Below are 16,445 nucleotides of genomic sequence, written 5' to 3'. Positions count from 1 at the left end.
AGATACAGAGTAAAGCTCCCTCTAAACCATCCCCATCAAACACTCCCAGTGCAGGTACATTACGGGGTTAGATACAGAGTAAAACTTCCTCTACACTGTCCCCATCAAGCACTCCCAGGACAGGTACAGCACGGTGTAAGATACAGAGTAAATCTCCCACTATACCGTCCCCATCAAACACTCCCAGGCCAGGTACTACACGTGTTTATATACAGAATAAAGGTCACATTACACTGTCATCATCAAACACTCCCAGGGCAAGTACAGCACTGGGTTAGATACAGAGTAAAGCTCCCTCTATACTGTCCGCATCAAACACTACCAGGATAGGTACAGCACAGGCTTAGATAAAGTGTAAAGCTCCCTCTACAAGGTCTCCATCAAACACTACCAGGTCCGCTACAGCACAGGGTTAGATACAGGGTAAACCTCGCTCTAAACTTCCCAATCAAACCCTCCCAGGACAGGTACAACACGGGGTTAGATACAGAGTAAAGCTCCCTCTAAACCATCCCCATCATACACTCCATGTGCAGGGACATTATGGGGTTAGATACAGAGTAAAACTTCCTCTACACTGTCCCCATCAAAACTCCCAGGACAGGTACAGCACGGTGTAAGATACAGAGTAAATCTCCAAATATACCGTCCCCATCAAAGACTCCCAGGCCAGGTACAGCACGGTTTTATATACAAAATAAAGGTCACACTGCACTGTCATCATCAAACACTCCTAGGGCAAGTACAGCACTGGGTTAAATACAGAGTAAAGCTCTCTCTGCACTGTCCCCTTCAAACACTCCCTGGACAGGAACAGAACTGGGTTAGATACAGAGTAAAGCTCCCTCGATACTGGCCCCAATAAACACTCCCACGACGGGAACAAGACAGGGTCAGATACAGAGTAAAGCAACCACTACACTTTCCCCATCAAACACTCGGAGGGCAGGAAAAGCACTGGTTTAGATACAGAGTAAAGCTCCCTCGATACTGTACCCATCAAACACTCCCAGGACTAGTACACCCCGGGGTTAGAAACAGAGAAAAACTCCCCCTACACTGTGCCCGTCATACACTCCCATGGCAGTTACAGCACAGGGTTAGATACAGAGTAAATCTCCCTTTAACCTGTCCACATCTAAAACTCCCAGGACTGGTACTGCCCGGGGTAAGATTCAGAGTAAAGCTCCCTCTACACAGTCCCCATGAAAAACTCCCAGGGCACCTACAGAACAGGGTTATATACAGAGTAAAGCTCACTCTAAACTGTCCCCATCAAACCCTCCCAGGACAGGTACAGCTCAGGGTTAGATAGAGCGTAAAGCTCCCTCTACACCGTCCCAATCAAACACTCCCAGTGCAGGTACATTACGGGGTTAGATACAGAGTAAAACTTCCTCTACACTGTCCCCATCAAACACTCCCAGGACAGGTACAGCACGATGTTAGATACAGAGTAAATCTCCCACTTCACTGTCATCATCAAACACTCCCAGGGCACGTACAGCAATGGGTTAGATAGAGAATAAAGCTCCCTCAATACTGTCCCCATCAAACACTCCCAGGACTGGTACAGCACAGGGTTTGATCCAAGGTGAAGCTCCCTCTGTAGTGTTCCAATTAAACACTCCCTGGACAGGAACAGAACAGCGTAAGATACAGAGTAAAGCTCCCTCTATACTGTCCCCATCAAACACTCCCAGGACAGGAACAGGACAGGGTTAGATACAGAGTAAAGCTCCCTCTTCACTGTCTCCATCAAACACTACCAGGTCCACTACAGCACAGGGTTAGATACAGGGTAAACCTCCCTCTATACTCTCCCCATCAAACTCTCACAGGACTGGTACAGCACGGGGTTAGATATAGAGTAAAGCTCCCTCTAAACTTCCCCATCAAACCATCCCAGGACAGGTACAGCACGGGATTAGATACAGAGTAAAGCTCCCTCTAAACCATCCCCATCAAACACTCCCAGTGCAGGTACATTACGGGTTTAGATACAGAGTAAAACTTCCTCTACACTGTCCCCATCAAGCACTCCCAGGACAGGTACAGCACGGTGTAAGATACAGAGTAAATCTCCCACTATACCGTCCCCATCAAACACTCCCAGGCCAGGTACTACACGTGTTTATATACAGAATAAAGGTCACATTACACTGTCATCATCAAACACTCCCAGGGCAAGTACAGCACTGGGTTAGATACAGAGTAAAGCTCCCTCTATACTGTCCGCATCAAACACTACCAGGATAGGTACAGCACAGGCTTAGATAAAGTGTAAAGCTCCCTCTGCACTGACCCCTTCAAACACTCCCTGGACAGGAACAGAACAGGGTTAGATACAGAGTAAAGCTCCCTCGATACTGTCCCCATCAAACACTCCCACGACGGGAACAAGACAGGGTCAGATACAGAGTAAAGCTACCTTTACACTTTCCCCATCAAACACACCCAGGGCAGGAAAAGCACAGGGTTAGATACAGAGTAAAGCTCCCTCTACACTGTCTCCATCAAACACTCCCAGGTCCCCTACAGCACAGGGTTAGATAAATTGTAAACCTTACTCTATACTCCCCCCATCAAACACTCCCAGGACTGGTACAGCACCGGGTTAGATACAGAGTAAAGCTCCCCCTACACTGTGCCCATCGTACACTCCCAGGGCAGGTACAGCACGGGTTTAGATACAGTGTAAAACTCCCTCTATACTCTCCCCATCTAACACTCCCAGGACTGGTACAGCACGGGGTTGGATAGAGAGTAAAGCTCCCTCTACACTATCGCCATCAAACACTCCCAGGACTGGTACAGCACGGGGTTAGATTCAGAGTAAATCTCCCTCAATACTCTCCCCATCAAACACTCCCAGGACTGGCACAGCACGGGGTTAGATACAGAGAAAATCTCCATCTAACCTGTCCGCATCAAACACTCCCAGGACTGGTACTGCCCGGGGTAAGATTCAGAGTAAAGCTCCCTCTACACTGTCCCCATGAAGCACTCCCAGGGCAGGTACAGGACAGGTTTATATACAGAGTAAAGCTAACACTAAACTTTCCCCTTCAAACCCTCCCTGGACAGGTACAGCACGGGGTTAGATACAGAGTAAAGCTCCCTTTACACGGTCCCCATCAAACACTCCCAGTGCCGGTACATTAGGGGGTTAGATACAGAGTAAAACTTCCTCTAAACTGTCCCCATCAAACAATCCCAGGACAGGTACAGCACGGTGTTAGATACAGAGTAAATCTCCCACTACACCGTCCCCATCAAACACCTCCAGGCCAGGTACAGCACGGGTTTATATACAGAATAAAGGTCCCACTGCACTGTCATCATCAAACACTCCCAGGGCAAGTACAGCACTGGGTTAGATACAGAGTAAAGCTCCCTCGATACTGTCCCCATCAAACACTCCCATGACGGGAACAAGACAGGGTCAGATACAGAGTAAAGCTACCTTTACACTATCCCCATCAAACACTCCCAGGGCAGGAAAAGCACTGGGTTAGATACAGAGTAAAGCTCCCTCTACACTGTCTCCATCAAACACTCCCAGGTCCCCTACAGCAGAGGGTTAGATAAATTGTAAACCTCACTCTATACTCCCCCCATCAAACACTCCCAGGACTGGTACAGCATGGGGTTAGATACAGAGTAAAGCTGCCCCTACACTGTGGCCATCATACACTCCCAGGGCAGGTACAGCACGGGGTTAGATACAGAGTAAATTTCCCTCTAATCTGTCCCCATCAAACACTCCCAGGACAGGTACAGCACGGGGTTAGATACAGAGTAAAGCTCCCTCTACACTGTCCCCATCAAACTCTCCCAGGTCCGGTACAGCACAGGGTTAGATACACTGTAAACCTCCCTCTATACTCTCGCCATCAAACACTCCCAGGACTGGTACATCAAGGGGTTAGATACAGAGTAAATCACCCACTACACAATCGCCATCAAACACTCATTGGACTGGTACAGCACGGGGTTAGATACAGAGTAAAGCTCCCTCTACACTGTCCCCATCAAACACTCCCAGGACTGGTACAGCACGGGGTTAGATACAGAGTAAAGCTCCCCCTACACTCTGCCCATCGTACACTCCGAGGGCAGGTACAGCACGGGGTTAGATACAGTCTAAATTTTCCTCTAAGCTGTCCCCATCAAACACTCCCAGGACTGGTGCAGCAAAGAGTAGATACAGAGTAAAGCTCAGTCTTCACTGTCCCCATCAAGCACTCACAGGGCAGGTACAGGACAGGGTTTGATACAGAGTAAAGCTTCCTCTACACTGTCCCCATCAAACTCTCGCAGGACAGGTACAGCACGGGGTTAGGTACAGAGTTAAACTTCCTCGATACTGTCCCCATCAAACACTCCCAGGACAGGTACAGCACGGGGTTAGATGCAGAGAATATTTCCCTCTATAATGTATCCATCTAAAATTCCATGTACAGGTACACCACAGGGTTGGATAGAGAGTAAAGCTTCCTCGATACTGTACCCATCAAACACTCCCAGGACTGGTACAGCACGGTGTTAGATACAGAGTAAAGCTCCCTCGATACTGTCCCCATCCAACACTCCCAGGACAGGTACAGCACGGGGTTAGATGCAGAGAAAAGTTACTTCGATAATGTATCCATCTAAAATTCCCAGTACAGGTACAGCACGGGGGTAGATACAGAGTAAAGCTCCCTCGATACTGTACCCATCAAACACTCCCTGGACTAGTACAGCCCGGGGTTAGAAACAGAGAAAAACTCCCCCTACACTGTCCCATCATACACTCCCACGGCAGTTACAGCACAGGGTTAGATACAGAGTAAATTTCCCTTTAACCTGTCCCCATCTAAAACTCCCAGGACTGGTACTGCCCGGGGTAAGATTCAGAGTAAAGCTCCCTCTACACAGTCCCCATGAAGCACTCCCAGGGCAGCTACAGGACAGGGTTATATACAGAGTAAAGCTCCCTCTACACCGTCCCCATCAAACACTCCCAGTGCAGGTACATTACGGGGTTAGATACAGAGTAAAACTTCCTCTACACTGTCCCCATCAAACACTCCCAGGACAGGTACAGCACGGTGTTAGATACAGAGTAAATCTCCCACTACACCATCCCCATCAAACAGTCCCAGGCCAGGTACAGCACGGGTTTAGATACAGAATTAAGGTTCCACTGCACTGTCATCATCAAACACTCCCAGGGCACGTACAGCACTGGGTTAGATACAGAGTAAAGCTCCCTCAATACTGTCCCCATCAAACACTCCCAGGACAGGTAAAGCACAGGGTTTGATACAAGGTGAAGCTCCCTCTGCACTGTTCCCATAAAACACTCCCTGGACAGGGACAGAACAAGGTTAGATACACAGTAAAGCTCCCTCTATACTGTCCCCATCAAACACTCCCAGGACAGGAACAGGACAGGGTTAGATACAGAGTAAAGCTCCCTCTACAGTGTCTCAATCAAACACTACCAGGTCCGCTACAGCACGGGGTTAGATACAGAGTAAAGCTCCCTCTACACCATCCCCATCAAACACTCCCATTGCAGGTACATTACGGGGTTAGATACAGAATAAAACTTCCTCTCCACTGTCCCCACCAAACACTCCTAGGACAGGTACAGCACGGTGTTAGATACAGAGTAAATCTCCCACTACACCGTCCCCATCAAACACTCCCAGGCCAGGTACAGCACGGGTTTATATACAGAATAAAGTTCACACTGCACTGTCATCATCAAACACTCCCAGGGCACGTACAGCACTAGGTTAGATAAAGAGTAAAGCTCCCTCTATACTGTCCCCATCAAACACTCCCAGGACAGGTACAGCACAGGGTTAGATAAAGAGCAAAGCTCCCTCTGCACTGTCCCCTTCAAACACTCCCTGGACAGGAACAGAACTGGGTAAGATACAGAGTAAAGCTCCCTCGATACTGGCCCCATCAAACACTCCTACGACGGGAACATGACAGGGTCAGATACAGAGAAAAGCTTCCTCTACACTTTCCCCATCAAACACTCCCAGGGTAGGAAAAGCACTGGGTGAGATACTGAGTAAAGCTCCCTCTACACTGTCTCCATCAAACACTCCCAGGTCCCCTACAGCACAGGGTTAGATACAGTGTATACCTCCCTCAATACTCTCCCCATCAAACACTCCCAGGACTGGTACAGCACGGGGTTAGATACAGAGTAAAGCTCCCCCTACACTGTGCCCATCGTACACTCCCAGGGCAGGTACAGCACGGGTTGAGATACAGTGTAAAACTCCCTCTATACTCTCCCCATCTAACACTCCCAGGACTGGTACAGCACGGGGTTAGATAGAGAGTAAAGCTCCCTCTACACTATCGCCATCAAACACTCCCAGGACTGGTACAGCACGGGGATAGATACAGAGTAAAGCTCACCCTACACTGTGCCCATCGTGCACTCCCAGGGCAGGTACAGCACGGGGTTGGATACAGTCTAAATTTCCCTCTAAGCTGTCCCCATCAAACACTCCCAGGACTGGTGCAGCACGGGGTTAGATACAGAGTAAATCTCCCTCGATACCGTACCCATCAAACACTCCCAGGAGTAGTACAGCCCGGTGTTAGAAACAGAGAAAAACTCCCCCTACACTGTGCCCATCATACACTCCCATGGCAGTTACAGCTCAGGGTTAGATACAGAGTAAATCTCCCTCTAACCTTTCCCCATCTAAAACTCCCAGGACTGGTACTGCCCGGGGTAACATTCAGAGTAATGCTCCCTCTACACAGTCCCCATGAAGCACTCCCAGGGCAGGTACAGGACAGGGTTATATACAGAGTAAAGCTCATTCTAAACTGTCCCCATCAAACCCTCCCAGTACAGGTACAGCACGGGGTTAGATACAGAGTAAATCTCCCTCTACACCGTCCCCATCAAACACTCCCAGTGCAGGTAAATAACGGGGTTAGATACAGAGTAAAACTTCCTCTACACTGTCCCCATCAAACCCTCCCAGGACAGGTACAGCACGGTGTGAGATACAGAGTAAATCTCCCACTACACCGTCCCCATCAAACACTCCCAGGCCAGGTACAGCACGGGTTTAGATACAGAATAAATGTCACACTGCACTGTCATCATCAAACACTCCCAGGGCAGGTACAGCACTGGGTTAGATAAAGATTAAAGCTCCCTCTATACTGTCCCCATAAAACACTCCCAGGACAGGTACAGCACAGGGTTTGATACAAGGTAAAGCTCCCTCTGCACTGTTCCCATAAAACACACCCTGGACAGGAACAGAACAGGGTTAGATACAGATTAAAGCTCCCTCTATACTGTCCCCATCAAACACTCCCAGGACAGGAACAGGACAGGATTAGATACAGAGTAAAGCTACCTGTACACTTTCCCCATCAAACACTCCCAGGGCAGGAAAAGCATTGGGTTAGATACAGAGTAAAGCTCCCTCTACACTGTCTCCATCAAAAACTCCCAGGCCCCCTACAGCACAGGGTTAGATACAGTGTAAATCTCCCTCTATACTCTCCCCATCAAACACTCCCAGGACTGGCACAGCACGGGGTTAGATACAGAGTATAGCTCCCTCTACACTGTCCCCATAAAACACCCCCAGGACAGGTACAGTGATGACCCCCGACCCCATCAGAACCTCAGAAAGACTGAGCGCTTTGCAGTGAATGAATGAATCTTTAAAATGCTCTCATTGTTAGTGAGTCACTTGCTTCACTGTCCCTGGATTCATTTTCGCAATTCGGCCATTTCTAAAAGATGTGACTGGGAGCTGTGCAGAGTCTACACATTGGAGACCCCCAGATCCTGTGTCTATTCACACCCCCTCCTCTTGTTTTGCTACCTCAGCCCCTCTGTTTCAACCCTCTTTCCAGACATTATGGCAAACTTGTGGCATTCTAAACTATTATCTTAAATTGTTAATAAATACTGAGAAACAGACACAGACGCGGGCTTTGCAGCAGCAGAAAGAATGTGAATCATTCTATCCCGGGGGTTTTTACTTCCAGATTCAGTTTTAGAAAATTCAGAATTCAAATTCACAGCAGCAAAGTGTGGGAGTGAACGCCCGGATCCTTCAATATTCCAGGGAATACACAGGGAAGTCATGTCTCCATACCTGTGTCTCTGTCACGTTTAAAATATTAATGTTACATGAGTCAACTCTGTCCTAAGTGTCCCATTGCTGTGGGGACATAAAATGGCCACTGTGAACAAACCTAAAATGGCTGCCTGGTGTTTGTAGACTAGATTCTCAGAGGAAGAGAGGTAGGGAGAGAGGGATAGAGAGCTGGGTAAGCGAGTGAGATAGAGAGAGGAGATCAAGCGATAAAAAAGGGATGAGTTGAGAGAGAGAGATGAAGAGAGGGGAGCGAGTGTAGGGTAAAGATATGGGGTCAGAGAGAGAAACAGAGAAATGTATAGAGTGGCAGAGAGATGGGGTGGGAGAGGGAGAGAAGGAACGAGACAGGATGAGAGAATGAGAAAGTGTAGGGGGAAACTGAAAATATTCAAAAATGTGTTAACATTATTGAGTGTAAAGGACAATATCCTGTGAGACATCCCTTCTCCATCTTAAAATTGGCGGGAGAGCCTTTAACCAACTTCAAAATGGGGGGACACCCCTTCCTCAACTTGTGATGTGGAAGTGCTGGAATCTAATCGAGGGGTTCGGGGTGGTTTATATAGAGAATAACAGATACTCGGGAGTGAGTTTACGGACTGGAATCAAATCGAGGGGTTCGGGGTGGTTTATATACAGAATAAACGATACCCGGGTGTGCGTTGCGGACTGCAATCTAATCGTGGGGTTTGTGGGGTTTATATATTGAATAATAGATACCAAGGATTGAGTTAAAGATTGGAGTCTAATCGAGGGGTTCGGGGTGGTTTATATACAGAATAACAGATACCCGGGAGTGAGTTACAGACTGGAATCTAATCGAGGGGTTTGGTGGGTTTATATATAGAATAACAAATACCCGGGAGTGAGTTATAGACTGGAATCTAATCAAGGGGTTCGGGGTGGTTTATATATAGAATAACAGATACCCAGGAGTGATTTACAGACTGGAATCTAATCGAGGGGTTCAGGGGGGTTATATTTAGAATAACAGATACCTGCGAGTGAGTTACAGACTGGAATCAAATCGAGGGGTTTGAGGGATTTATATATAGAATAACAGATACCCGAGAGTGAGTTACAGACTGGAATCTAATCGAGGGTTTTGGGGAATTTATATATAGAATAACAGATATCCGGGAGTGAGTTACAGACAGGAAACAAATCGATGGGTTCGGGGTGTTTATATATAAATCATATGAATATAATATATATAGATTAACAGAAGACCGGGAATGAGTAACAGACTGAAATCTAGTCGAGCGGTTTGGGACATTTATATACAGAATAACAGTTAGACGGAAATGAGTTACAGACTGGAATCTAATCGAGGGGTTTGGGGTGGTCTTTATATAGAATAACAGATTCCCGGGAGTGAGTTACATGCTGGAATCTTATCGAGGGGTTCGGGGTGGTTTATATATAGAATAACAGATACCCGAGATTGAGTTACAGACTGGAATCTAACGGAGGGGTTTGGGTTTGTTTATATATAGAATAACAGACACCCGGCAGTGAGTTTCAGACAGGAATCTAACGGAGGGTTTTGTGGGTGGTTTATATATAGAATAACAGACACCCGGCAGTGAGTTACAGGCAGGAATCTAACGGAGGGGTTTGGGGTGGTTTATATATAGATTAACAGATGCCCGGGAGTGAGTTACGGGCTGAAATTTAATCGAGGGGTTCGGGGTGGTTTATATATAAATCATGTCGATATAATATATATCGAATAAAAGATATCCGGGAGTGAGTTAAAGAACGGAATCTCATCGAGGGGAATGAGGGGTTTATATATAGAATAATAGATAACGGGAGAGAGTTACAGACTGGAATCTAATTGAAGGGTGCAGTGGTTTTATATACAGAATAACAGATACCCGGGAGTGAGTTACAGACTGGAATCTAATCGAGGGATTCAGGGCGTTTATATATAGAAAAATCGATACCCGGGAGTGAGTTACAGACAGGAATCTAATCGAGTGCTTCCGGGGGTTTATACATAGAATCATAGATACCCGGGATTGAGTTACAGGCTGGAATTTAATTAAGGGGTGCAGGGGGTTTATATAGAGAATAATCGATACCCGGGATTGAGTTACAGGCTGGAATTTAATTAAGGGGTGCAGGGGGTTTATATATAGAATAATCGATGCCCGGGATTGAGTTACAGACTCGAATCTAATCGAAGGGATCAGGGGGTTTATATATAGAATAATCGATACCCGGGATTGAGTTACAGACTGGAATCTAATCGAGGGGTTCAGGGGGTTTATATATAGAATAATAAATACCTGGGATTGAGTTACAGACTGCAATCTAATCGAGGGGTTCAGTGGGTTATATATAGAATAATAGATAGCCGGGAGTGAGTTACAGACTGGAATCTAATTGAGGGGTGCAGAGGGTTTATATAGAGAATAATAGATACCCGGGATTGAGTTACAGACTGGAATCAAGAACAGTTGAAAATATCATTTTTCTTGTGATGTGCTGAAGTGCAGGTTACAGAGGCTGATTCATGGAATGAGTAGTGTGAGTTTTTAAGCAGCTTTATCCCAAATATCAAATTTAATTTCTCATTGGAACTGTTTGATGTTTTATTAGTCTTGACACAAATGGATAGGGACCCTTTGGACCCTCACTGTTTGCAGCTTTTCACCATTTATAATGTAACCTGTTCCATCCTTTTTAAAGTGGGCAGCCACACATTTGCTTATAATGAAATCCTTCTTTCACTATTTCACTCATTCACTTAAGGTGTACATATCTCTTTGGAATTTGAAGTGCAGGTTACAGATTGGATTGGAACTTTCTGCTTTAAGAATCATTAACCAAGTTTCACACAGTTAAACATCAAAACTGACATTCTGAAACAGGAGAGGGCCCCACAACTTCAATTCTGTTATTCTCTAGCACCTCATGATCTGTATCTTACAATATGTCCGCCCCCTTCATGTCTCTGAAGACTTGAGAAATGTTTCAGACATTGGGGAAAAATTTCTGTCAATCGAGATATTTCCTTTGAAGCATTTCATTGTCTTGGGACATTTACAGTAAACGGCTCCTTCAAAGGACATCATTAAAATTCACTCTTTAATCATCCAAATCCTTTTGCCCACTCAGACTCCCTGGCCCTACATCCTATTGTTTCAAAGCTAACTTACATTTCACAATGTAGGAATGTGTGAATGCAAACACTTTCTTCACACGTTGCCACAATACTAAGGCTCACACTATTCAGGGTGAAATTTTCAAGACAACATTCATCAACTGACAGATTTGCAGCTCCAGCTAATTGTAGATTTTTATTTTTAATTTTGGGATAACAGGACTGAAATTGTATGGCATCCCAGTGTGAGATTTAAACTCCTGTTTATTTCAATCTTTAGCTCAGGAATTCACTTTAAAACATGCAGAGAATTGAAACCTTCCTCATACAGTTGCCTGTTTGTTCCAGTGTTGGTATATTCCCTCTTTCTCTTGCGTTTTCACTTGTCTGAAGAAATTGAATTGTTGACATTGGATAATCATCCCTTTCCCATGAAAATGTAAACTGCTGGGAAACTGCAACAGACACAATCTTATGCAGTGATCAAAATCCTGCACCTTTATTCATCAATCGCACTTCCTATCTCTGTAGAAACTCCCTTCCACTGACAGATTCTGAGATCCATACTCAATCTCAAAAACCACCACAGAAAAGTGACTGCTTATTTTAAACAGTGAATCTGAACTATTTGAAGTTCTGACTCAGTCACAGAATCGCAGAAATTTTGACTCTGTGGGATTAAAATTATCAGAATAATTTTGCAACATACAGGTAACCTGTAGTGACAGGAGGATACTTGTCTGTTCAAAAGGGATTCGATAAGATGCCTCATAAAGCTTGTTACTCAGGACAAGAGCTCATACATTCCCCTAATCTCCCCACACAGTTCCTCTCAGGATTTGACAATTTGATCAAGTCACCCCTGATGCTACTAAATTTCAGGGAATACAACCCGAGTTTGTGCAATCTCACTTTGCAATTTAACCCTTGGAATCCAGGTCTCATTCTGGCAAAGCTGTGATGCACTCAAACTGTCTAAACTGTACCTGGAGTGTCGGATTAACCCGGGCCACTCACATATACCCAGGTCAGGTTGAAGACTCACCTGTCTCACTCGCTGAGACGCTCCTGTATCACTGGCCTTATTGTTGTCAGATGCCGCGTTGGGAGCAGGACAGGTAGACGGGATTAGGATGACTGCTCATGTGGAGGGTAAACACGAGGAATCTATCAGAGAATCAGAACAGACCAGGGAGAATCAAACAAGGAAACTGATGTTCAATTTATTAGGCCTGATTTTTGGATTGTTTTTGTTTTGGGCGAGAATGTTGCCAAAAAACACTCCCAGAAAGGATGCAGCAGGGGCTAGATACAGAGTAAAGCTCCCTCGATACTTTCCCCATCAAACACTCACTGGACAGGAACAGAACAGGGTTAGATACAGAGTAAAGCTCCCTCGATACTGTCCCCATCAAACACTCCCAGGAAGGGAACAGGACAGGGTCAGATACAGAGTAAAGCTACCTCTACACATTCCCCAACAAAAACTCCCAGGACAGGAACAGGACAGGGTTAGATACAGAGTAAAGCTACCTCTACACTTTCCCCATCAAAAACTCCCAGGGCAGGAAAAGCACTGGGTTAGATACAGAGTAAAGCTCCCTCTACACTGTCTCCATCAAACACTCCCAGGTCCCCTACAGCACAGGGTTAGATACAGTGTAAACCTCCCACTATACTCTCCCCATCCAACACTCCCAGGGCAGGTACAGCACGGGTTTAGATACCGAGTAAAGCGCCCCCTACACTGTGCCCAACATACACACACAGGGCAGGTACAGCACGGGGTTAGATGCAGAGAAAATTTCCCACTAATCTGTGCCCATCAAACACTCCCAGGACAGGTACAGCACAGGGTTAGATACAGTGTAAAGCTCCCTCTATACTCACCCCATCAAACACTCCCAGGACTGGTACAGCAAGGGGTTAGATACAGAGTCAAGCTCCCTCTACACTATCGCCATCAAACACTCCCAGGACTGGTACAGCACGGGGTTAGATACAGAGTAAAGCTCCCTCTATACTGTCCCCATCAAACACTCCCAGGACTGGTGCAGCACAGAATTAGATACAGAGTAAAGCTCAGTCTACACTGTCCCCAACAAGCACTCACAGGGCAGGTACTGGACAGAGTTAGATGCAGAGTAAATCTACCTCTACACCGTCCCCATCAAAAACTCCCAGGGCAGATAAAGTAGATGGTTTGATACAGAGTAAAGCTTCCTCTACACTGTCCCCATTGAACACTCCCAGGACAGGTACAGCACGGGGTGAGATGCAGAGAAAATTTCCCTCTATAATGTTATCATCTAAAATTCCCAGTACAGGTACACCACAGGGTTAGATACAGAGTAAAACTCCCTCGACACTGTACCCATCAAACACTCCCAGGACAGGTACAGCACGGGGTTTGATGCAGAGAAAAGTTCCTTCGATAATGTACCCATCAAACACTCCCAGGACTAGTACAGCCCGGGGTTAGAAACAGAGAAAAACTCCCCCTACACTGTGCCCATCATGCACTCCCACGGCAGTTACAGCACAGGGTTAGATACAGAGTAAATCTCCCTTTAACCTGTCCCCATCAAAAACTCCCAGGACTGGTACTGCCCGGGGTAAGATTCAGAGTAAAGCTCCCTCTACACAGTCCCCATGAAGCACTCCCAGGGCTGCTACAGGACAGGGTTATATACAGAGTAAAGCTCACTCTAAACTGTCCCCATCAAACCCTCCCAGGACAGGTACAGCACGGGGTTAGATAGAGAGTAAAGCTCCCTCTACACCATCCCCATCAAACACTCACAGTGCACTTACATTACGGGGTTACATACAGAGTAAAACTTCCTCTACACTGTCCCCATCAAACACTCCCAGGACAGGTACAGCACGGTGTTAGATACAGAGTAAATCTCCCACTATACCGTCCCCATCAAACACTCCCAGGCCAGGTACAGCACGGGTTTATATACAGAATAAAGGTCATACTGCACTGTCATCATCAAACACTCCCAGGGCTAGTACAGCACTGGGTTACATACAGAGTAAAGGTAGCTCTATACTGTCCCCATCAAACACTCCCAGGACAGGTACAGCACAGGGTTAGATACAGAGTAAAGCTCCCTCTGCACTGTCCCCTTCAAACACTCCCTGGACAGGAACAGAACTGGTTTAGATACAGAGTAAAGCTCCCTCTATACTGTCCCCATCAAACACTCCCACGACGGGAACAAGACAGGGTCAGATACAGTGTAAAGCTACCTCTACACTTTCCCCATCAAACACTCCCAGGGCGGGAAATGCACTGGGTTAGATACAGAGTAAAGCTCCCTCTACACTGACTCCATCAAACAATCCCAGGTCCCCTACAGCACAGGGTTAGATACAGTGTAAACCTCCCTCTACACTCTCTCCATCAAACACTCCCAGGACTGGTACAGCACGGGGTTTAGATACCGAGTAAATTTCCCTCTAATCTGTCCACATCAAAAACTCCCAGGACATGTACAGCACGCGGTTAGATACAAAGTAAAGCTCCCTCTACACTGTCCCCATCAAACACTCCCAGTTCCGGTACAGCACAGGGTTAGATACAGTGTAAAACTCCCTCTATACTTTCCCCATCAAACACTCCCAGGACTGTTACAGCAAGGGGTTAGATACAGAGTAAAGCTCCCTCTACACTATCGCCATCAAACACTCCCAGGACTGGTACAGCACGGGGTTAGATACAGAGTAAAGCTCCCGCTATACTGTCCCCATCAAACACTCCCATGACTGGTACAGCACGGGGTTAGATACAGAGTAAAGCTCCCCCCACACTGTGCCCATCGTACACTCCCAGGGAAAGTACAGCACGGGGTTAGATACTGTCTAAATTTCCCTCTAAGCTGTCCCCATCTAAAACTCCCAGGACTGGTACTGCCCGGGGTAAGATTCAGATTAAAGCTCCCTCTACACAGTCCCCATGAAGCATTCCCAGGGCAGCTACAGGACAAGGTTATATACTGAGTAAAGCTCACTCTAAACTGTCCCCATCAAACCCTCCCAGGACAGGTACAGCACGGGGTTAGATACAGAGTAAAGCTCCCTCTACACCATCCCCATCAAACACTCCCAGGCCAGGTACAGCACTGGTTTATATACAGAATAAAGGTCACACTGCACTGTCATCATCAACCACTCCCAGGGCAAGTACAGCACTGGGTTAGATACAGAGTAAATCTAGCTCTATACTTTCCCCATCAAACACTCCCAGGACAGGTACAGCACAGGGTTAAATACAGAGTAAAGCTCCCTCTGCACTGTCCCCTTCAAACACTCCCTGGACAGGAACAGAACTGGGATAGATACAGAGTAAGGCTCCCTCGATACTGTCCCCATCAAACACTCCCACGACGGGAACAAGACAGGGTCAGATACAGAGTAAAGCTACCTCTTCACTTTCTCCATCAAACACTCCCAGGGCAGGAAAAGCACTGGGTTAGATACAGAGTTAAGCTCCCTCTACACTGTCTACATCAAACACTCCCAGGTCCCTACAGCACAGGGTTAGATACAGTGTAAACCTCCCACTATACTCTCCCCATCAAACACTCCCAGGACTGGTACAGCACGGGGTTAGATACAGAGTAAAGCTGCCCCTACACTGTGGCCATCATACACTCCAAGGGCAGGTACAGCACGGGGTTAGATACAGAGTAAATTTCCCTCTAATCTGTCCCCATCAAACACTCTCAGGACAGGTACAGCACGGGGTTAGATACAGAGTAAAGCTCCCTCTACACTGTCCCCATCAAACTCTCCCAATTCAGGTACAGCACAGGGTTAGATACAGTGTAAACCTCCCTCTATACTCTCCACATCAAACACTCCCACGACAGGTACAGCAAGGGGTTAGATACAGAGTCAAGCTCCCTCTACACTATCGACATCAAATACTCCCAGGACTGGTACAGCACGGGGTTAGATTCAGAGTAAAGCTCCCTCTACACTGTCCCCATCAAACACTCCCAGGACTGGTAAAGCACAGGGTTAGATACAGAGTAAAGCTCCCCCTAAACTGTGCCCATCGTACACTCCCAGGGCAGGTACAGCACGGGGTTAGATACAGTCTAAATTTCCCTCTAAGCTCTCCCCATCAAACACTCCCAGGACTGGTGCAGCACAGAGTAAGATACAGA

The sequence above is a fragment of the Cetorhinus maximus genome, unplaced genomic scaffold (assembly GCF_964194155.1).
Source record: "Cetorhinus maximus unplaced genomic scaffold, sCetMax3.hap1.1 HAP1_SCAFFOLD_105, whole genome shotgun sequence".
In the NCBI taxonomy this organism is placed as follows: domain Eukaryota; kingdom Metazoa; phylum Chordata; class Chondrichthyes; order Lamniformes; family Cetorhinidae; genus Cetorhinus; species Cetorhinus maximus.
This window is presented reverse-complemented; position numbering follows the sequence as displayed.